Below are 23508 nucleotides of genomic sequence, written 5' to 3'. Positions count from 1 at the left end.
TTTAAGATTTTATTTATTTGACAGAGAGAGACACAGTGAGAGAAGGAACACAAGCAGGGGGAGTGGGAGAGGGAGAAGCAGGCTTCCCGCGGAGCAGGGAGCCCGATGCGGGACTCGATCCCAGGACCCCGGAATCATGACCTGAGCCGAAGGCAGACGCTTAATGACTGAGCCACCCAGGTGCCCCCAAAGGAATCTTTCTTATCTAGCACCACGTTTCATCCTATCACTTTTCTTAAAAATCTCCATCATCACTCAAGGAGGGAAAGGAAGTGGAGTCAGGCGGAGAAGCGCTGTTGAAATAATTCCAGAACCCTGTGATAATGGATTGAAATGGGGTGATAGCCACTGAGTGGAAATGAAAGGCGTTTAAAGAAGAAATCCCAAGACGTGCTAACATATAAGAGCAAGAGGGAGGAACCAGCAATTTCTACAAAACTCTTGCTACTGAAACTAATGTGGTTTGAAGAAATGGGATTTGGATTAGAAAAAAAAAAAAACTTGATTAATAGGGGAAATATATCTGGTAAAGTAAAAGACTGGGACTATCCAGGATATAGTTAGAGATCTAAAACTTGGGTTAGGGCTTCGGTTTGGAGACTCGGATTGAAGAGTCATCTGCATATTGTAACAAGGTGAGTCATTAGTGACTTCTGGGAAGAAAGAATAAAGATGGAGGTGGGGCTGAGACTCAAAGGTGTTATTATTTCAAGATGGGCAAAGAAGTTGTATTGCAAAGGATTAAAGAGGAATTAGCTGTAGATAAAATGAAGGGGAAAATATTGGCCACTCGTTCTAGAGGCATGTCAATGAAAAGAGAAGAAATAGGAGAATGGGGTAGTAATGAGAGGAAGCAGCATTGCCAAGCCTTTATATTTTCTTTCTTATATATGCAAGAAGGAATATAACCTATATATGAGTAACAGTAAAATATGTAAATAAGGGCGCCTGGGTGCCTCAGTCGTTAAGCGTCTGCCCTTGGCTCAGGTCATGATCCCAGTGTCCCGGGATGGAGCCCCGCATCGGGCTCCTTGCTCTGCGGGAAGCCTGCTTCTCCCTCTCCCACTCCCCCTGCTTGTGTTCCCTCTCTCGCTGTGTCTCTGTCAAGTAAATAAATAAAATCTTTTAAAAAAATGTAAATTAAATGGACACCCATGTACCCAGCACCCAGTTTAAGAAACATCAAGTGTCTTTTACAATGAGCATTATCTGAAGGCCTTAAGGAAGGAGTAAGTGTCAAAGGCACAGTTAGCAATATATTTATTGCCAAGATTTTTCAGAAGAAGAAATGACTTCCAGGACACAGGTGGAAAAATTAATATAGGAAGAGAGAAAATATTTGTAAATCATATATCTGATTAAGAGTCTAGTATCCAGAATATATAAAGAACTCTTACAACTTAACAAGACAACCCAATTTTAAAGGACTTAAACAGACATTTCTCCAAAGAATATATGTTAATAGCTATTAATAAGCATATGAAGTAATGATCAATATCAAAACCAAATGACATGGCACTCAAACTGACTAGAATGGCTATATTCAAAAAAGTGGAAAGTTAAGTGTTTTAGAGGATGTGGAAAAACTACAACCCTCAAACATTGCTAGTAGAAATGTAAATGGTATGGTTGCTATGGAAAATGTTTGGTGGTTCCTCAATGAAGTTAAACATTCAATTACCTTATGACCCAGAAATTCCACTCCTAGATATGTACCCAAAAGAATTGAAAACAGATGTTCACACAAAAACTTACACATGAATATTTATAGCAGCACAATTAAAACCCAAAAGATAGAGACAACCCAAATGCCCATCAACAGAGGAATGAATAAACAGAATGTGACATTTATACAATGGACTATTATTCAGCCATAAAAAGAAATGAAGTACTGATATATAAAGTAGACGAATCTCAAAAACATTATGCTAAGTGGAAGAAACCAGACACAAAAGGTCCACATTGTATAATTTCATTTGTATGAACTCTCCAGAATAGCTAAATCCATTGAGAAAGAAAACAGATTGGTGATTGCCAATGAGGGGGTGGGTAGGAGAGAAATAGGGACAGACTACCTGATGGATATGTGGTGATGAAAATGTTTTGCAACTAGATACAGGTGGTGGTTGCATGACATGGCGAATGCACTAAATAGCATTGAATTCTACATTTTTTTAATTGTACATATTTAAATAGCTGTATTTTATGTAAATTTTCACCTCAATAAAAGAAATTTAAGTTAATTTAGAAGATACCTAGACATAAGTATAGTTATATGATGGTAAAGATGAGGATGGCTGAAAGAGGCTAATCACAATCTTGTTTCAACTTTTTTTCTTTCCTAACTTCCTAATTTTTCAAACCTTTTCTTTTTTTTCTTAAAGATTTTATTTACTTGAGAGAGAGAGCATGAGCGAGAGAGCAGAAGCAGAAGGAGCAGCAGAGAGAGAGGGAGAAGCAGGGGTCGATCCCAGAACCTTATGACCTGAGCTGAAGGCCGTTGCTTAACCAACTGAGCCACCCAGGCACCCCTTTCAAACCTTTTCTAACTAACTTGTTGACTTACTCCTTTCTAGGTATTGCTCTACTTCTCCCTCTATGAAATCATACTACAGTATTTTAAACTCCAATTTCTCTAAATGGTTTATTTAGTTCATCTCCTTCCTCTCCCCTTGTCAATAGCAACAAAAGTTTTATGAATAGTAATAGCCCATAGCTACTGTTTTCTCAGTATAGACTTCAAAACTGAAACACATTTATATTTTGTAACTTTGTCTACAATAATATGTATTCCATAATAAATTATTCTGGCATTCTTCTTGGTTAGTCATTATATTTTCCACTTTCTTTTTCTTTTTTTTTTTTAAGATTTTATTTATTTATTTAATTGACAGAGAGAGAGAGTGAGAGAGAGAGACAGCGTGAGAGGGAACACAAGCAGGGGGAGTGGGAGAGGGAGAAGCAGGCTTCCAGCTGAGCAGGGAGCCCAATGAGGGGCTCGATCCCAGGACCCTGGGATCATGACCTGAGCCGAAGGCAGTCGCTTAACCAACTGAGCCACCCAGGCGCCCCATATTTTCCACTTTCAACAGTAAAAGTTTCTGTGTTACCTGATAAGTAATATCATATGCTATCTTACAAATTTTTTAAAAATCTACTTTCAAGGTGTAGCATATCCTTTTTTTTCTTCTTTTGTGGTCCTTAAGAGTTTGACTTTAAAAACTTTTTTTTGTTTTGTTTTTTTTTGTTTTACTTATTTAAGTAATCTCTACACCCCACCTGGGACTTGATCTCATTACTCCAAGATCAAGAGTCATGTGCTCTTCCAACTGAGCCAGCCAGGTCCCCCAACATTAAAACTTTTGACACCATATTATATTACTACAACTGTAGGCATAAATAAAATATCCTGGTACATTCCTATAAATCAGGTGAAACTATTAGCATGATAAAAGATATTCTTTTTTTAATTTTTAAAATTTAAATTCAATTAACATTTAGTATATTATTAGTTTCAGAGGTAGAGTTCAGTGATTCGTCTTTTTTTTTTTTTAAGTTTTATTTATTTATTTGAGAGAGAGAGAGAGAGCACAAGTAGGGGGAGCAGCAGAGGGGGAGGGAGAAGCAGACACCCTGCTGAGCAGGGAGTCAGATGTGGGGCTCGATCCCAGGATCCTGAGATCATAACCTGGGCAGATGCTTAACTGACTGAGCCACCCAGGTGCCCCTGATTTATCAGTCTTATATAACCTCCAGTGCTCATTACATCACATGCCCTCCTTAATGTCCATCACCCAGTTACCCTGTCCCCTCATTCCCTCCCCTCCAGCAACCCTTGCTTTGTTTCCTATGATTAAGAGTCTCTTATGGTTTGTCTCCCTCTCTGATTTCGTCTTGTTTTATTTTTTCCTCCCTTCCCCTATGATCCTCTGTTTTGTTTCTTAATTTCCACATATGAGTGAAATCTTACGATAATTGTCTTTCTCTGTCTGATTTCACTTAGTATAATACCTTCTATTTCCATCCACGTCATTGCAAATGGCAAGATTTCTTTTTTGATGGCTGAGTAATATTCCACTGCATAAAAATATACCACATCTTCTTTATCCATTCATCTTCTTTTTTTTTTTTTAAAGATTTTTAATTTATTTATTTGAGAGAGAGAGAATGAGAGACAGAAAGCATGAGAGGGAGGAGGGTCAGAGGGAGAAGCAGACTCCCCGCTGAGCAGGGAGCCCGATGCAGGGCTCAATCCCGGGACTCCAGGATCACGACCTGAGCCGAAGGCAGTCGCTTAACCAACTGAGCCACCCAGGCGCCCCTATCCATTCATCTTCTGATGGACATCTGGGCTCTTTCCATAGTTTGGCTATTGTGGACATTAATGCTATAAACATTGGGGTGCAGGTGCCCCTTCAGATCACTACATTTGTATCTTTGGGGTAAATACCTAGTAGTGTAATTGCTGGGTCATAGGGTAGCTCTATTTTCAACTTTTTGAGGACCCTCCATACTGTTTTTCAGAGTGGCTGCACCAACTTGCATTCCCACCAACAACGTAAGAGGGTTCTCCCGAGAAAGGATATTCTTAATCTCTCTGTTATAAAATATTAATTAACAGTTAAAGTATGGAAAACTATGAGTATACTTTGGATTTTTATATTTGCTAAGAAAATTTGACTTTAATAGAAATTCTCAAAATACATACAATTTGTCATATTCTACCTGTATGATCCTCCCCTCATTATTGAACAGTAAATATGGTCCCATTATCCCATAATATTATTTTGCCAAAATTGTACTCAAGGAGAGTACAAAGGCCTCAAAAAAAAAGGCCTCAAAACTCTATATCTTTCTTTAATCCTCAACCTTTTTCTTATGTACTGGATTTCCAAAAAGCTTTCAAACATGCTTTAACTTCTATTATGTTAAATCACCACTATCACCACCCACATACTCTTAGAGCAGTGTTTCTCAAACTCACCTGCACATTAGTAACATTTAGGAAATTATAAAAATGCTTATGTCTGGGCACCACCCGAGACCAATTAAGTCAATATCTCTGGAAGAGGAGCCTTACACTGATATTAAAAGCTATTCAAGTAATTCTAATTTACAACCAATGTTGAGAAATACTGGCTTATAGCTACAACCTTATCTCTCTGCTTCCCTGAGCAAGCAAGCTTCTTTAAAAAGCTGTTTACACATTGTGCACACTTAGATGTGATACCATGAAAAAGACACAGTGTGGCTGAGAATGTATAAGCTCAACCTAATCACACAAAAATCATCAAATTTAAAATGAAGAAAATTCTATTTAAAAAAGGAAATGGGGGATTCTTATTCTTCAAAAAAAAATGCCAGTATCATGAAAGACAAAGAAAAGCTGTGGACATAGTTTAGATGAAAGAAGATTAAAACAAAATGACAATTATATGGAATACCTGCCCATAAACTTGACTTTGTACTCAGTAGACAAAAGAAAACAGTCTACAAAGGACACTACTACATCAACCAACACAATTGTCATATGTACAGTAGGTTAAATAAAGGTGTCAGTGTAAATATTGATAGTTACAATTATAATTGATATTTACAATTTATAATTGCTATATCAGTTCTGTAAGAAAATATTTCTATTCTTAGGAAATATGCAGTGGAGTATTTAGGATAAGGGCCATGATATATGTAATTTACCCTCAAAAAATTCAGAAAAAAAATTATTCATGCATACACACACAGAGCTCGTGACAAAGTGAAATGGGATAAAATGTTAGCAGTAGAGAAATCTGGGAAAGATATAGGAGTATTCTTTGTGTTATTTTTGTGTTTGCAACTTTTTCTTTTTTTTTAAGATTTTATTTATTTGAGAGAGTAAGTGAGAGAGAGAGAGAGAAAGAGCGGGGGGGGGGGGGGTAGAGGGAGAGCTGAGCAGGGAGCCCAATGTGGGGGCTTAATCCAGGACCCTGAAATCATGAGCTGAGCTGAAGGCAGATGCTTAACTGAGCCACCCAGGTGCCCCTATGTTTGCAACTTTTTCAAAGTTTAAGATCATTTCCAAAAAATGTTTTAAAGATGTCTCCATTTCCTCACCTCCCATTTCCTCACCTCCCATTTACTCTGTTCTAGCTTCTGTACACTATTCTTTACTCTCATTAATGACTTTCTTATTCTTGATCGAGTAGAAAGTTTTAAGTCTCCATCTTGCTTGATCTTTCAACAGCATTTATACTGTTGATCACTCCTTCCATGTTGAAACACTCTTTTCTCTAGCTTTTAACTTTTTGGGCGCCTGGGTGGCTCAGTCGTTAAGCATCTGCCTTTGGCTCAGGTCATGATCCCAGAGTCCTGGGATCGAGTCCCGCATTGGGCTCCCTGCTCAGCAGGGAGTCTGCTTCTCCCTCTTCCTCTGCCACTCCGCCCCCCACTTGTGCTCTCTTGCTCTCAAATAAATAAATAAAATCTTTTAAAAAAAAAATAAAAGAGGGCGCCTGGGTGGCTCAGTTGGTTAAGCGACTGCCTTCGGCTCAGGTCATGATCCTGGAGTCCCGGAATCGAGTCCCGCATCGGGCTCCCTGCTCGGCAGGGAGTCTGCTTCTCCCTCTGACCCTCCCCCCTCTCATGCTCTCTCTCTCTCAAATAAATAAATAAAATCTTTAAAAAATAAATAAATAAAAGAAACACTTTTTCCTTAAGGTAGTTTCCATTACTCTATTGTTGCCATAGTCTCTCTGTTTTCCTCTTACCTTTTTGACCACCTTGTCTCAGTTTCTTCCTGGGAAGGCAGGATTTCTTCCTCTTTAATGAAATTTCTTAACAGAATAAGTCTGAAGCCTCTTCTCTTCTCACTCAACCCTCTGTACTCCAGGCAATCTCATTAATTCTCATGATTTAGATGATCATCTATAAACTGATGACTAGAATTTAACCTACCGCTCCTACATTACAATCCAAATATATGACATTTCCATACAGATATTTCTAAGCATCATAAACATAACATGACTAAAATGAGTCTCTCCTGGTTTTCTTCCATCGTTTTCTATCTTTTTATGTACCACCACCATCCACTCAGTCACTCTAGATCTGACATGCTGTCTACCCAACATTTCTGCTTGCTGGTGTCAAAGCCACCTAAAACCTAGTATGTACAAGACTAAATTCATAATCGCCTCCTTTAAATCTATTCTTATTATAATAATCTATATCTTACTGAATAACAGTACTGTACATCTAGTTGCACAAACCTATAACCCAAGAGTCATCCTTGATACTTCTCTCTTTCTTATCCCCTTAGCCAAGTATAGTGGGTTCAACTGTGTCCTCCCAAGAGATATGTCCAGGTCCTAACCCCTAGTACCTGTGAATGTGACTATTTAAAAAAGGATCTTTGCAGATGTAATTAAGGTAAGGCTCTTAACATGCGATCATCCTAGATTAGACTTCTCCCTCTCCTCATAGAGCTAATAAATAGATATGATGGGTGTCCTTTAAAAAGACAGAAAAAAAAAAAGACACATAGAGACATGGGGAAGAAGGCCATGTGAAGATGGAGGTAGATATTGGAGTGACATGTCTACCAGCCAAGGAACACAAAGAATTACTTACAGCTAGGGGCACCTGGGTAGTTCAGTGGGTTGAATGTCCAACTCTTGATTTTGGCTCAGGATCATGGGATCAAGCCCTGCCTCAGGCTCCATGCTCAGCAGGGAGTCACTTGAGATTCCCTCCCCACTGTGCGTGCTCTCTCTCTAATAAATAAGTAAATAAATCTTAAAAAAAAAAAAAAGGAATTGCTAACAACTACCATAAGTTAGGAGAGTAGTATGAAGTGAATTCTCCCTCAGAGCCTTCAGAAAAAATCAATCCTGCCAACACCTTGATTTCATATTTCTGGTCTGCAGAACTGTGACAGAATGAATATCTGTTGTTTTAAGCTACCTAAGTTTTGGTAATTTGTTATCACAGCCCTAGGAAGCTAATACACAAAGAAGTTACTGAAGTCTGTCTTTTTTATCTCCTATGTGTCTTGTATTTTTTATATAAAATGTTTTTATTTTTCTTTTTAAAAATATAATACGGTGTTATCAACTGTAGTCATCATTTGGTTTATGTTAGATCCTCTGAAATTGGATAGCTGAAAGATCCTTACACACTTTCAGCTATAATATGAATAAAGTCTGAGGATCTAATGTAAATATCTTTTTTTTTAAATTTTTTTTTTAAGATTTTATTTATTTATTTGAGAGAGAGAGACAGAGAGCATGAGAGGGAGGAGGGTCAGAGGGAGAAGCAGGTTCCCCGCTGAGCAGGGAGCCCGATGCGGTACTCGATCCAGGGACTCCAGGATCATGACCTGAGCCGAAGGCAGTCGCTTAACCAACTGAGCTACCCAGGCGCCCTAATGTAAATATCTTTTAAATTTATTCACTTCACACTATATCCACCTACCCGGACTAAATTGCCATCATCTTTTCCTGGGTGACAGAATTAACTTCCAGCTGGTCTCCCCACATTCATTTGGGGGCACATCCAAACAATTCTCCATGGCTGCAGCCAAAGTACTTTTTTATGAACACAAATCTGATCATGTCACTGCCCTGCTTTTTTAGTGAACCTCATGTTAACCTTTCAACCTTTTATTTATTTTTTAAAAAATATTTTATTTATTTATTTGACAGAGAGAGACACAGCAAGAGAGGGGACACAAGCAGGGGCCGAGGGAGAGGGAGAACCAGACTCCCTGCTGAGCAAGGAGCCTGATGCGGGGCTCAATCCCAGGACCCCGGGATCATGACCTGAGCCGAAGGCAGACGCTTAACGACTGAGCCACCCAGGCGACCCCCTTTCGACCTTTTAAAATAAACATTTCTTCCTCAATTTTTATTGCCCTATTGTCTCCATTTTTTTTTTTTCTCCTACATTTTTGGCTATATTTTTCTGAGTATACTTAGGGAGGGTTCTTCTTCCTTAATCTAAATGCAACGGCTTCCTATTCTCTTAAGACCAAAGACAAACTCTTTTCTCATGACCTACAAAGCTCTTCACAGTCTATGTACCTATCTAGCCTCCTCTCCCTCTTCTCTCCCCAAAATCCCCGGGCTTTAGTCATACTGATCTTCTTTTCATCCCAGCTACTACAAAACTTCTTCTGCAAGCTCATATATCTAGGTTGTTCTGCATAATGACCTGGGATTTTTGTTATACTAACTTTTACCTGTCTCTCCAGCCTCATTTCTCATTTCTCTTCTCCCCACTCTTCATGTTTCAGATACATTGCTCTTTTCTCTCTTTCTGAAATTATGTGCAAAGCCCCCTCTCCCTAAGGGTCTTCATGTATGTTGGTCCCCCTGCCTAGAGAGGTCTCTTCCCCACCTTGATGACCTGGGCTAACTCCTACTCTTTCTTCAGGACTCAGTTTGTCTGTCTGTCTATTATTTTTTAAATAGGTTCCACGCCCAGCATGAGTCTAACGTGGGGCCTGAACTCACGACCCTGAGATCAAGAGTTGGCTACTTAACTGACTGAGCCACCCAGGTGCCCCCAGGATTCAGTTTTAATGTTACCTCCCCAGAGAACTCTTCTCTGACTTTCCATCTAATTGATTAGACTTGAGTTATATGCTTTCAAAGCACCTTTTTTCTTTGTAGCCACTGTCAACAGCTCCAATCTTATAGCATTCTGGACTGGCATTTGTATACACACACATAAATAAATAAATTTTTTTTTTCTTTTTTAAAGATTTTTTTTTTTTAATTTGACAGAGAGACACAGTGAGAGGGAACACAAGCGGGGGAGTGGGAGAGGGGGAGAAGCAGGCTTCCTGCGGAGCAGGGAGCCCAATGCGGGGCTCCATCCCAGGACCCTGGGATCATGACCTGAGCCGAAGGCAGACACTTAACTACTGAGCCACCCAGGCGCCCCGATAAATAAAATCTTTTTTAAAAAAATACATATCTAGTACCCAGGAAATTCCCAACTCAATAGATTAAGCATATCTATAATCCTCAAGGCCATTGTTCAGAAACTGCCTGAGGCTGATTCCTATTTATACTCTTCAATGCATACAATTTCATCTTCATGGATAAATGTTTAACCTAAAGATGACTTGTGTTGTATGAGTAGGCACTAGTGAGATCTAAAATAACCATAGGTTATCCTTAGTATATACTGATCTGAAAGCTTTGATGAGCTTATGAGGTTTGATGATAAACTGATTAAACAAAAATGTGGTCAATATGTTCATCTGGAAATCCACTGAGAAGACTCAGAATAAATTTGATATCAAAATCTAAAAGAAAGTTCTATAAAGCAATGGGAATGAACAACCTTCTATGGGACCATGTGACTTGGATTGGCACTGAAATCATCTTCAATGTCCACAAATGGTTTAAATTCCATGCATGCCTGGTAAAGCCTCAGCTGGTAACAGGGGGTGAGTAAGTCTACGATTGTGGATTATAGCTAGATAACAAGTATTGAAAGGATGTTTATTACAGATTAACTCAGCAGGATAAGTTACGTGTGGGAAATAAATGATAGTAAAATCACAAAGCAGCTGCTGTTTGGTAAGCCACAGAGGGACAGCCACAAACCAAGAGACAGATGAAATGCTTTAGAAATGCACACTGATCTGGAAAAGCAAACTGATGGCACATATTAAGAGGCACTGTAATCCTACTCCTGGGAATCTATCATAAGGAAAATCATTCAAAAGAATAAAATAAAAGCTATACAAAGCTGCTTATAGCAACATATTTAATAGTTAAAAATTAAAAATTACTGAAATTGTCGGGGTGCCTGGGTGGCTCAGTCAGTTAAGCATCTGCCTTCGGCCCAGGTCATGGTCTCAGGGTCCTGGGATTGAGCCCCCACGTCTGGCTCCCTGCACAGTGGGGAGCCTGCTTCTCCTTCTCCCTCTGCCCCTCCCCCTGCTTGTCCTCTCTCTCGCTCTCTCTCAAATAAATAAATAAAATCTTTAAAAAGAATTACTGAAATTGTCAGTAATACAGGAAGTGTAGGAAAATCTAGTATATCAGTGAAATAGGCAGATGATTAAAATGATAAAAATGCAGACATATGGATAAATTTTACAAAGTAATATTAAATAAAAGGTAGAGATATACAATTACATATCATAATGACAGTGATGTATAAAACTGCATTTCTAGCTTGATAAGGCCACAAAGGATAGACATGAAAGAAGACTAATGGAGGTTTTTAAAATTTTTATACCTTCCTTTTTATGAAATTTAAAAAATTGATTCAGTGGTAACCCTCTACAAGAATGCTCTTGAAATTGTTTCCATATACATGCCATAGCTATGAGTTATGACAAAACAAGAGTTGCAAATATTTTTTATGCTACAGGAGGGCATTCAGTTACATTTGGAAGAAAAAGCATCTATAAGCATTTATTGAGGGGCATCTGGTTAAGTGGCTCAGTCTGTTAGGTGAGGGACTCATGATTTCTGCTTGGGTCATGATCTCGGGGGCATGAGATCAAGACCTGCATTAGCAGGAAGTATGCTTGAAGTTCTGCTTCAGATTCTGCTTGAGATTCCCTCTGCCCCTCCTCTCTCTCTCTCCCCCTCATAAAGAGGAGAGCTTTTAAAAAAAAGCTATTGACAGACTCACAAAAACAGTGACAGGTTCTGCAAATAGTTGCTACTGCTATAATCAAATGAGAGTTTTTGCATAAATTCGGCATAAGGAGGACTAAATTTGTCAAGTGTTAGTATTTTCAGAAATGTTTGGGGCCAGACTTGGAGTAGATTAAATATTTCCCTTTATATTTCAATGATGTCTTTATTTTTATTACCAAAGTATAATAGGAAGCCATTTTATAATAGAAAAGAATAAAGAAAACAAATTTTTAGGTATTTTTAAGCTATTCTTAACGATTTCAAATTCCTTTTCTTTGACTAGTAATGAAGCTGAACCTGTCCCACACCTCACCCCTCTCCCATATTACTTAGCCATTTACATTGCTTTCTTCTTTTTTTTTTTTTTTGCGACTAAGTCAAAAATTTATTTGGTCCAACCTATTTCCAGTCCACTTTAGTGACTAGATAATCCTAAGAAATATTTGTGAATTGAAAGGGGACCATGGAGAAGTATATAAATTATGAGCTGAAAGATAATCTTACAGTGCTTTATTTATTTAAGATTTTATTTATTCATTCATGAGAGACAGAGAGAGAGAGAGAGAGAGGCAGAAGCAGGCTCCCAAGGAGCAGGGAGCCCGATGCGGGACTCGATCCCAGGACCCTGGGATCATGACCTGAGCCGAAGGCAGACCCTTAACCATCTGAGCCACCCAGGCACCCTACAGTGCTTTAAATGTTTAGGGAAAGACAACAGAAATCTCCTTTAGAAGATACGATTATCTTTAGGATATAAGTGTATGTTGTGAATTCCTGAAGGGAATGTGGTCAACTAAATCTGTGTCTAGGCTACTGGGGGAGAATAGTACCCTGGTGGCTTGCTCACAATGGGTATGTGAAGGATAAAAGGGATAGAAGAGAAAAAAGAATTGAATAGAAGAATCCAGGACGCACTGTTAGAAAGCAGTAGGGATAAAGTAACCATAGAACAGAAAACCTCCGATATCTGGAACTATCCTGGAGACCCAGCCGGCATGACTTAGTCAAATCAAGTGCACATGTAACCTATGACCCAGCAATTCCACTCCTGGTTATACCCTTCAAATGAATTTTCTCAGAGATCCCTAAGAGGACATGGTAGAGGATGCTCATTAAAGTGTGTGATTGTTGTTGTTTGAGGTGGAAAGGAATTGGAGAGAGTCCAGTTGGAGTAAATGTATAATAAGTGGTAGATGAACCATGATGGAGAACAATGCAACAATTTGTAACAACAGATTAGATACACAGAGCAACCTGGATGGATATTAAAAACATAGTGTCAGGGCACCTGGGTGGCTCAGTTGGTTAAGCGGCTACAGTTACAAGTCTGCCTTTGGCTCAGGTCATGATCTGAGTCCTGGGATTGAGCCCTGTGTCAGGCTCCTTGCTCAGCTGGGAGCCTGCTCCTCCCTCCAGCTTATGTTCTTTCTCTCTCTCTCTCAAATAAATAAATAAATCTTAAAATAAAAAAACCATAGTGTCCAGTGGAAAAAGAAAGGAGAACAATACAGTGTCATTTACATAAATTAAAAATACCTATACATAAAACAGAAATGTATCCTTTTTACAAGAACACAAATAAATTTTTAGAATCTATGTTAAATGTGTTAAAATCGTTGTCTATGGAAGAGAGAAAGGAATTGCTGAAAGGAAATAAAACTGAATATAGTACCGAATAAAAAATGCAGCTGAGAGTCTTTGCATGAATAAATGATGATAATGTTTTAAGAACTGAGGAAGTTGTTAATGATCCTCTGCATTCAAGGGGAAAGAAGGAAAAGGAAGAAGGAAGCAAGAAAGAGAGAGGAAGAAAGCAAGCAAGCAGGAAACTCTGACCAGTAATAAACCTGTGCTTCCTTTGATCACAGGGCTTTGTGCATGCTGTTCCATCTGCTAGAAATTATAATCACTCCCCACACCCCCTACCAGAATTACCTATTTTCTTCAGATCTCAAGTCATCATTCCTTCAGGAAAAGCTTTCAGTGACCTCCCTGACAAGGCCACATCCTGCTATTATGATAGGTCCTAACACTTAATACTTTGACACTAATTACAACTAAAATTATAGAATTTGAAAACTTCACATTGGTTAGTGTGATTCTTTAATATCTGCTTTCTGCTAGCAGACCACATACTCAACTAGGGCGGGGATGGTATCATATTCTTTTCCTCAGCCCCTGACATAGTGGTTGATATAGAACAAGTGGCCAATTTATATTTGTTGGATAAGTGAATTAATAAAAGGATAAATGAATGAACTGAGAAGAATCAAGATAGGAAAGGAGAGTAAAAAGTGGAAGGACTGTGCAAGAAGCCTCAGAGAAGTTCTTGAAAGTATTTGCCAAAAAGAAGGAGGGAATGTTTCTTAAGTTTACCACACCTTTTCCATGCCAGGTGTTATATATACATATTTCACTCACAGGCATTGTTACCTCCGTTTTAAAAATTAGTAAAAACGAAGTCTGTCTGACCTCCATGTTTGTGCTTTTTTCCATGTATCATTGAGGATGTGGAGATGAAAATTGTAGGAAATAAGAATATTCACCACAGGGCGCCTGAGTGGCTCAGTCGGTTAAGCGACTGCCTTCGGCTCAGGTCATGATCCTGGAGTCCCGGGATCGAGTCCCGCATCGGGCTCCCTGCTCGGGAGGGGGTCTGCTTCTCCCTCTGACCCTCCTCCCTCTCATGCTCTCTGTCTCTCATTCTCTCTGTCTCAAATAAAATGAATAAAATCTTAAAAAAAAAAAAAAAAAAGAATATTCACCACAAACATTGACTAGGAGGGAAAGGAAAGAAGAGACGGAGAGAAAGCAAGTGTTTAGCAGCAATGACCACCGAAACAGTACTTCTGACCTAAAACCAAAAGTAATCTACTGGAAACAGCTCACCCTTTGGATGGAGAGTAAGAGTAGGCCAAAATAGGGGTGCCTGGGTGGCTCAGTCAGTTTCGGCTCTTGGTTTCAGCTCAGGTCGTGATCTCAGGGACATGGGATCAAGCCCAGTGTTCAGCCCCACATCAGGCTCTGTGCTGAGTGTGGAGTCTGCTTGAGATTCCCTCTCTCTCCTCCTCTCCTTCCCCCTCTGCCCCTCTCCCTGCTGGCTCTCTTTCTCCCTCTCTGAAATAAATGAATAAAATCTTAAAAAAAAAAAGAAGGCGGCCAAAATAATATGCACTATAATCCTGAAATTTTAAATCTAGATGCATGGGTCTCACACTGAAGCCTTTAGGGACCTGATGGATAGTAGACAAGGAAGTAGTGGGGAACAAGAGAATGCATACTGAGTGTGTGCCCCACCTAAAGGCATTCAGAAATCAATTAAATATATCACACACACACACACACAGGCACACTGTTTTAACCAAACACAATAATTCCACTGGCAGAGTGTGGGTCATGGGCCTCAAAGAGTTTATGCCTCTGTGATTGCTCTAAATTCTAGAGAAAAGAGCTGACCATGGCAAAAAACAAACAAACAAAAACAAAAATCAAAAAACAAAAACAAAGGTAATAGAAAACATTATTCTAAACCATAGTATTCAAAATTTACAATAATCAAATGGGGTACATGAGTCTATTCTTAGGATTCATCTTAATTCATCAGTTAAATTTAACTCAACAAACCAGTAAATATTATTTGTAGATAAAAAATAATGACCCAGGTGTCAAGGGTTACATGATGGAATGAGTAACCATCTCTGTACTTCCTTATTTCTCAGTTCAGATCCTACGAAGTTTCAAGAATGGGCAGTCACATGGTTACAAAATAACCTCTCTCCTCTGCTCAGAAGAAAATCAGTCCCTCATTTTGTCCATGAATTACATCTCACCTCAGGAACATTCAGCTTTAAACTATCATAGTCTTATAGTGTCCTGTGTTCAAAAAATGTGTCTTGCCTACCTACACAAAAAGTCCAATTTCTTTAGTCCCGACTGACAGGAAAATAATTTGTGTTTGAATTTCAGTGCCCACTCAGGTCCTAATAAAGATGCTCAATAAATGTTCACTGAACCCAACACTGATTTTTTTATTTATTTTAGGGCACCTGGGTGGCTCAGTGGGTTAAGCGACTGCCTTCAGCTCAGGTCACGATCCTGGAGTCCCAGGATCGAGTCCCGCATTAGGCTCCCTGCTCAGCAGGGGGGTCTGCTTCTCCCTCTGACCCTACCCCCTCTTATGCTCTTTATTATTTATTTGAGAGAGAGTGAGAGTGAGAGAAAGAGCATGAGTGGGAGGAGAGACAGGAGGAGAGAGAGAGAGAATCTCAAGCAGACTCCCTGCTGAGCATGGAGTCCCATGCTCCCAGGACCCTGAGATCATGACCTGAGCTGAAATCAAGAGTTTTTTTCCTCTTGGTTCCTTCACATGGTCTTACCTCTGAACCTGTATCCTAATCTCCTCTTCTTATAAGGACCCCTATTTTTATAAGGATCAGGGCCTACCCTAATGACCTCATTTGATCTCTTTAAAGAACCCATCTCTAAGTATAGTAACATTCTGAGGTACTAGGGGTAGGATTTCAATAATATGAACTGGGGGGGGGGCACAATTCAGCCCATAACAGGATTAAAGAATCAGTGTTTTCAATTCCCGCCCCAAGTGATTCCAATGTGCAGCTATATTTGAGAGTCAGTGCCCCAGGTAGGAATCTCAAACATGGCTGTATTAGAGTCACCTGGGTAGCTTAAGAAGAGTAAAAAAACACCAATGCTTAGGCATCACCCTCAGAGATTTGATTTTAACTGTGTGGGATGGGGTATTGTTAGTCTCCCAAAGTTCCCAGGTGACTTAAATAGGTAGCCAGGTCTGAACACCACTATATGACTAGATCTTAAAAGGCATTAGAGCTTTCCCCTTGCTCTCTTGGATAACTTGCTTTGGGGGAAACAAGCTGCTATGTCATGAAGATACTGACGCAGTCCTAAGGAGATGTCCACATAGTGAGAAACTGAAGCTTCCTGCCAACAGCCAGTAAGGAACTGAGGCATTTTGCCAAGAACCATATGAGTGAGCCATCTTAGGAGTTAATCCTGGAGCCTCAGTAAAGTCTTCAAATGAGTGCAGCCTTAACCAACACGCAGACTTCAACTTCCAGAACCAGAACTATTCTGCTGAGCCACTCCTAAATTGCAAACCCACAGAAACTGTGAAATAATAAATGTTTATCGTTTTGAGTTGCCAAGTTTTAGGGTAACTTATTAAGCAGAAATAGGTAACTCATATGCCCACTAAAACTATAACTCTATTATGATATAAATAGACATCCTTAAATTATGTTTAAAAACTAGCTACTTTATAGGAGCCTGTCCCTTCCAGTTACATCCTTCCCCTCCTTCATGTCCCATTTTTGCTACCTCCAGAAGCCACCAATTTCCTTTTTTTCTGGGTGTTAAAAGGTCCCAAATAGAATATTAAAAAGCCTCTTTTGCCCCTAATGGGCCCAAGAAAGAGATTCCTTAGGGGCAGATCTTTTATCTTCTTTCTGGAGTGACAGTTGTAGGAGGAGATATTTTAGATCATCCAGGCCTCTCAAAATTCTATTCATAAATGTCCACTTATTTCATTTATGTATCCATTTATTCACCCAAGGGGATTTTAGCAGCAGCAACTTGGAAAAGAAAAGCAATCAGAAACTTAAATGCCACATAAGCAGGCCTTCTGTGTGTATGTGGTAAGCCCATGAATGAAGTATTTCCAAACTCCTAACCAGAGGAAGGACTTGAGCTTTGGTGATAGGTGTAAGAGGAGAATATTAGAATAAGCAGGGGCATGTTGTGGGAGGTGTGAGATGACCTACATGTTACTTTAGATATTAGTTTCACTCTATAGTCCCTTCCCTGCTCAGGGATACTTCCCAGCAGCTTTAGAATAGAGGTCTAGAGACAAAGTGTCCTTGTTTTACAGAACATTCTTTCATAGAGAGCTCCTAGCAGAGTCTGGTACAGGGAGGGGAGAGAGGAACGGTTGCTGCCAAAGGGACTATCAGAAACTGTACATGACATTGTGCATGGAATCTACTTCCCCTTGCCTAGAGATTTTGGAAAGCCATGAATAAATAATAGCTCTGAACAACTAATACAAGAAAGAAGAAATGTCATGTGTTATAAGTTTAATTTATCAACAAAAATCCTAAGTAGAAAATAACATGTATCAAAACCCTAGGAAGATCCTCTTTAATTTTTTCCTGTTCTATAATATAGCAGATTAGGAAAACGAGTTTAAGGCATTTGATCCCCTTTGCTGAAAAAGCACTCCGGTGGAGCTAGCATTTTATTACATTTCCCACCTGGAGAAATGCAGACTTTGTTACAATATACCTAATCCTCAGATTCATTAACTTTAAAATGGAGCTAATATTTATCTCATAAGGTTATTGAGGATAAAATGAAATAATTTGTACTAAGGGAAACATAAAAAGTGCTTAAGAAGTGATAAGTCTTAGGTTGGGGTCCTCGAATTTGGCCCTGAGTCAAGGTCTTATGGGTTGAATTTTGTGCCCCCCCCATAAAATGATAAAATCTTAACCCTCAGTACCTATGGATGTGACCTTATTTGGAAATAGGGGTTGTGCAGAGGTAATCAAGTTGAGATGAGGTCATTAGCGTGATTCCCTTAACCCATTATGAGGGGAAGACAGCCATATGAAGACATAGACACAGGGAGAATGCTATGTAAGGATGGAGGCAGAGATTGAAGTCTTGCACTCACAAGCTGAAGAATTCCTAGGACTTTTAGCTAAAAGTCACCAGAAGCTAGGAGAGTAGCATGGAAGAGATTCTCCTTCAGATCCCTAAAAAGGAACCGACTGTGCCAACACCTTTATTTCTAACTTTCAGCCTCCAGACTGCGAGAGAATAAATTTGTTACATCACGCAACTGTGGTACTTTTTATGGCAGCCCCAGGAAACTAATACACAAGAATCTCAGTGCAAGCGGTTTATTTCAAAGAAGAGTCCAGAAACCATTGATAGAAGGGTGGGGAAGTGAGACTGGGAAGAGAAGGACAGTGAGAGAGTGGGCTGATGAGTAGGTTAGCTTTGTAGGTGGAGTTCATTCCTTCTGTGGATCTCTGGGAGACAATGTAGAAGATGCCTCAGAGTCATCCTACTTCTGTGGAATGAGGACACTGGCATACCGATCAGTAAAATATTGGTGTTTTAGTTTTTGATGGTTGTTGTGACAAATTGTCACAAATTTGATGGTTGAAAACAACAGAAATTTATTTTAAATTTTTTTTTTTTTTTTAGGAATCTCTACACCCAATGTAGGGCTTGAACCTACACCTCTGAGATCCAGAGTCACATGTTCTACCTGAACCAGTCAGGTGCCCACAAAATTCATTCTCTCACAAGTTGAGAGGTAAGAAATCAGAAATCATTATCACTGAAATCAAGCTGTCAGCAGGGTTGTGCTCCCTCCCAAGAATCTAGGGGATAATCTGTCCCTTGCCTCTTCCCCTTTCTGGTGCTGGGGCATTTCTTGATTTGTGGCTACATCACTACAATCTCTGCTCTGTAGTCACATTGCCTCCTCCTCTTCTATCTGTGAAATCTCCCTCCTCCTAGCTCATACACAGACACATGTAATTCCATTTAGGGCCTACCTGGATAGTCCAGGATAATCTCCCCATCTCAAGATCCTTAATCACACCTTTAGCCATCTGAGGTAATATTCACAGGCTTTAGGGATTAGGGCCCAATATCTGGGGAGGACATTTTTCAGCCTACCACAATTGGTATATTTATCCTTCAACTTCAATTTATCACTGCAAAGGCTGCTCTCAGGAGTGAAAATTCTTTGGCACTTCTGGCCTGCTTTGCAGGGTTTGTGAAAAAGTCTTCAAGTGAAAAGTTGCAAACACTGTAGAGGACTTTTTTCTGCATGTGTGTAATAAGTGCTGAAAGGATGTTGATGGGATACCAACAACATCTGCTATATTATTATTTTTTGGCATCAGTCTTTTGTTTACAATTTTAATTCCATAATTAATCATTATGGTTATTAGTTATTTTAAGCTAATTTCCTGATGGGTCACAATAAAAATTATTTGCATTACCTGTGTGATCTTGCTCAGAAAATATTATCCCATCTCTACGAACTTTGTCCTTTCTATAAGGGTCCATTTAAGTATTCATTGCTCTGTCATTTCTTCCCAAGCTTTTCTTTCTCTTTTAGCACCTATAAATATTTTTTTAAAAAATAGAAGAGAGAGAGCACAAGCAGGGAGAGCGCCAGGCAGAGGGAGAAGCCGGTGTGCACGCAGAGCAGGGAGCCAGATATGGGGCTCTATCCCAGGACCCTGGGATCATGACCTGAGTCGAAGGCAGATGCTTAACTGAGCCACCCAGGTGCCCCTACAAACTCTTCTATTAATCTCTATTTGGTCATGCATAATTATCTTTCTCAACTATATATACTTTTTTTTTTTTTAAGATTTTATTTGTATGATAGAGACACAGCGAGAGAGGGAACACAAGCAGGGCAAGTGGGAGAGGGAGAAGCAGGCTTCCTGCTGAGCAGGGAGCCCGATGCGGGGCTCGATCCCAGGACCCTGGGATCATGACCTAAGCCAAAGGGCCACGCTTAACCGACTGAGCCACCCAGGCACCCTATATATACATTTTTCTCAACTATATTTTGACGTTGCTAAAGGAAGAGGCCATGATACATATATTTTCAAATTCTTGATGTCTGAATTTTGGAGATTTACATTTATAATCTGGCACCATTTAGTAATTTCTCATTAGGAAATATGACATCTCCTTTGAGCTTATTATGTGCTTTTAGTTTCAAGGTCCCTTGTTACAACTTATATGAATTATCTTGTGGGACAGGAACACCAGAAGCCTTATTGTTCCCTGCCTATTTAGTGACATTTTTCAAATCAGTTTATTATAGAGAATGGCCAAGAAAGCCCTAGCTTGTGTCCCAAGATTTCTGGAATACTGGGATTCTAGCTGTGGGTAAATGAATGAAATAGGAAATCTTGGAAGAGGCCCAAGTAAAGAAAATAGTTTGCTTTTGAACATGGTGACTTGAAGTTCTATGGTAACTATGTGGAGATGTCCTGAAGGAGGTAGCTGTAAAATGGAAGCTTGGAGGGAAAGGTATGGACTGGACAAAGGATTTGGAAATCTTTCTGCAATATGTAGATGGATGAGATCACACTGGAAGAGCAGGTAGAATCAGAAGTAGAAAGGTGGGCCCAGACCAGAACCCTGAAAATCACCTACATTAAAGAGGCATGAGGAAGAAGGAATGCAGGTGGGACAAGAACCCAGGGAAGAGCCAAGGACACTGACACTGTAATGTAAGAAAGAAGAAATGTGTAGCATCAAATGTAGTGGAGAAATCTAGTGAGGTTAAAAAGAAAAAAAAAGTAAAAAGAAATGATATAGCTTAGTGCACACTTAAAAAAGAAAAACATTTTGGAGATTCTTAGTGACCCCAATGAGAGCGACAGTGGAATGTTACGGGCAGATCCAGATGGGTTCTTAATAGACTCATAGGAATCTCTGAGTACAATCCCTGCGAAGCTAGTTTGGGGTAGCCCAGGGACACTTAGCCCAAGTGTTCAGGAAAGCTCTGGAGGATCCAAGAGGACCTTGAAATCACGCTGTCAGCAGGGTTTAGAACTCAAAGTTTAGAACCCAAACTGAGGAGTGCCTGGGTGGCTCAGTAAGTTGGGCGTCTGCCTTCGGCTTGGGTCATGATCTCGGGGTCCTGGGATCGAACCCCGCATAGGACTCCCTGCTCAGCAGGGGAGTCTGTTTCTCCCTCTGCCTCTGTCCCCATGTTCATGCTCTCTCTCTCTCAAATAAATAAAATCTTAAAAACAAACAAACAAGAACCCAAACTGAGTTTAGCAGTGGGTTGAGCTAATGGGAAATGACACAAAGCTGGAGACCATAGATTTGAGAAACCATTAAGATTAAATTAGTAGGAATCTTGTAAACTTCTATTTTTAAGTTTGTGTTCAAATAACAGATTGTTCAAATTCAAGATGGGAGGGATTTAGCTTGGCAACAATTGCTTAAAAATGATCTAGGGATTCAAGCTGATTATAAACTTAACATGGGCCAAGCATATGATTTAATTCCTCAATAAAATAGCACAAACTTGGGCTGTGATAATAGAAAAGAGGAAGTGGAGACACCAGAATACTAGTTTTTTTTTTTTGGAAATAAGGACAAGTAGGAAAGGAGGAAAATGAAACAGCAATTAAAAGTAGATAGAGTCAGGGGGTGCCTGGGTGGCTTAGTTTGTTAAGCGTCTGCCTTCAGCTCAGGTCATGATCCCGGGGTCCTGGGATCGAGTCCTGCATCGGACAGGGAGCCTGCTTCTCCCTCTCCTCTGCCTCTCCCCCCCACTCGTTTTTTCTCTCTCTCTCTCAAATAAATAAATAAAAATTAAAAAAAGATAAGTCATTAGAAAGAAAATTATGGAAGAGACTTGAATGTGCTAATAGGTTGAGGGGAAGTATCCACTGGAGAGGGAAAACAGAGAAGGGTTAATTAGTGATACAGGCGTCCTGATGAAGTTGAGAGAAAAACCGAAGTGGGGATGCCTCATCCTTGGAGAGACTGGAGGGAAGGCTGGAAGGATGGGAGTGACCAAAGATAAGATAGCTGTTTGGGAAGGGATTGTTAGGCACTTGGGAAGAGCACAGGCCGTTTGTTTGATGAAGTAATACTCCAGTGGGACAGGCTCTGCTGTTTCTGACAGTGTGTGTGTGGAAGGAGAGAGCACAACGGGGGAAACTGGTGAACTTGGAAGGGAGGGAAAGAATTCCAGACAAAATGGGATTCTTGGTCTCTGAAGTGGAACCCAGAAATTGGCAGTTTTCTTCTCAATCTATTTAACACTAACACCCACCAGGGAGCTCAGACTTCTGAGCCTGTCTCTCCTGGCTTAGGGCTGCAGGGTCAGGTCTCAGTTGAGAGATGTGCTCAAGAATCACAGACTTTATTTCTTTAAAAAATAAACTCAAGTGGAATTCTTAAATTTATTCAGGAAAAAAAAAGTCCTTGAGGGACAAACATTTTGAAAACCACATTTTTGCAGTACATAAATCCTCCTGTTGGAATTAAGGACTTTGGCGGAATTAATAAGCAGACAGAAAAATTTACACAAAGGTAATAGTTGCAAAATATTGAAATGCAGAGTCTCACCGACACACCTCTTTATCAGACAATGGTTAAAATGAAGGCAAGAAATGTTTCAAAATAAAATACCAAGCATTACGAGAATTTTGAGCTCCGGAGGGTCAGGAGAAGTCATTCGCCATTCCGCAAACACGCCCAGAGAGCCCGTCGAGGGGGCAGGCATTACACAAAAGGAATAAACCTTTCCTGCCCTCAAGCCTGGACGGAGGAAAACTAACTGCAAAAGTCAGTATCTCTGGGCGCCTGCGTGGCTCAGTTGGTTGGGCGGCTGCCTTCGGCTCAGGTCATGATCCTGGAGTCCCGGGATCGAGTCCCGCATCGGGCTCCCTGCTCGACGGGGAGCCTGCTTCTCCCTCTGACCCTCCCCCCTCTCATGTGCTCTCTCTCATTCTGTCTCAAATAAATAAATAAAATCTTAAAAACAAAAAACAACAACAACAAAAAAGTCAGTATCTCTGACAGAAAGATCAGATACACTGCGTGAGGACAGGTACGACGTGCAGTAAGGTGATTGATAAAAATCAAGCCCTTTCGTTCTTGAAAGGTGGAGCCCGACTTCTCCAGGACTTAAAGGAAATTGGGCGACAGGACACGAATCACAGACCTTGTGAAGCTCCCCCGGGGCCACCCGCCTTCGGCCAGCGCGCCGCTCTGGGACACTGCAGGCTCACACGCGCGTTCACCGGGCGGCCACCTG

At 40.1% G+C, this 23508-nt stretch overlaps 1 protein-coding gene and 1 long non-coding RNA gene across 2 annotated transcripts in view; one reads left to right on the top strand and one right to left on the bottom strand.

The window, feature by feature from the left end:
* Positions 1-23437, bottom strand: part of TBC1D12 (TBC1 domain family member 12) — a 121998-nt gene extending 98561 nt beyond the window's left edge. Inside the window, exon 1 of the mRNA XM_035025401.1 lies at positions 23416-23437. The gene's annotated coding sequence lies outside the window, so the exon portion shown is untranslated. The remainder of the gene's footprint in view (positions 1-23415) is intronic.
* LOC118023994 lies at positions 15-23435 on the top strand. Its single transcript, XR_004682973.1, has 3 exons — positions 15-635; positions 18894-19005; positions 23356-23435. It is a non-coding gene; the product is annotated as an uncharacterized LOC118023994 (long non-coding RNA).
* Positions 23438-23508: the final 71 nt, after the last annotated feature.

This window comes from Mirounga leonina, unplaced genomic scaffold (assembly GCF_011800145.1).
Source record: "Mirounga leonina isolate KUSES-001 unplaced genomic scaffold, KU_Mleo_1.0 Mir_114, whole genome shotgun sequence".
In the NCBI taxonomy this organism is placed as follows: Eukaryota; Metazoa; Chordata; class Mammalia; order Carnivora; family Phocidae; genus Mirounga; species Mirounga leonina.
Note: the sequence above shows the minus strand (reverse complement) of the source record. Positions and strands in the feature narration are given on the sequence as shown.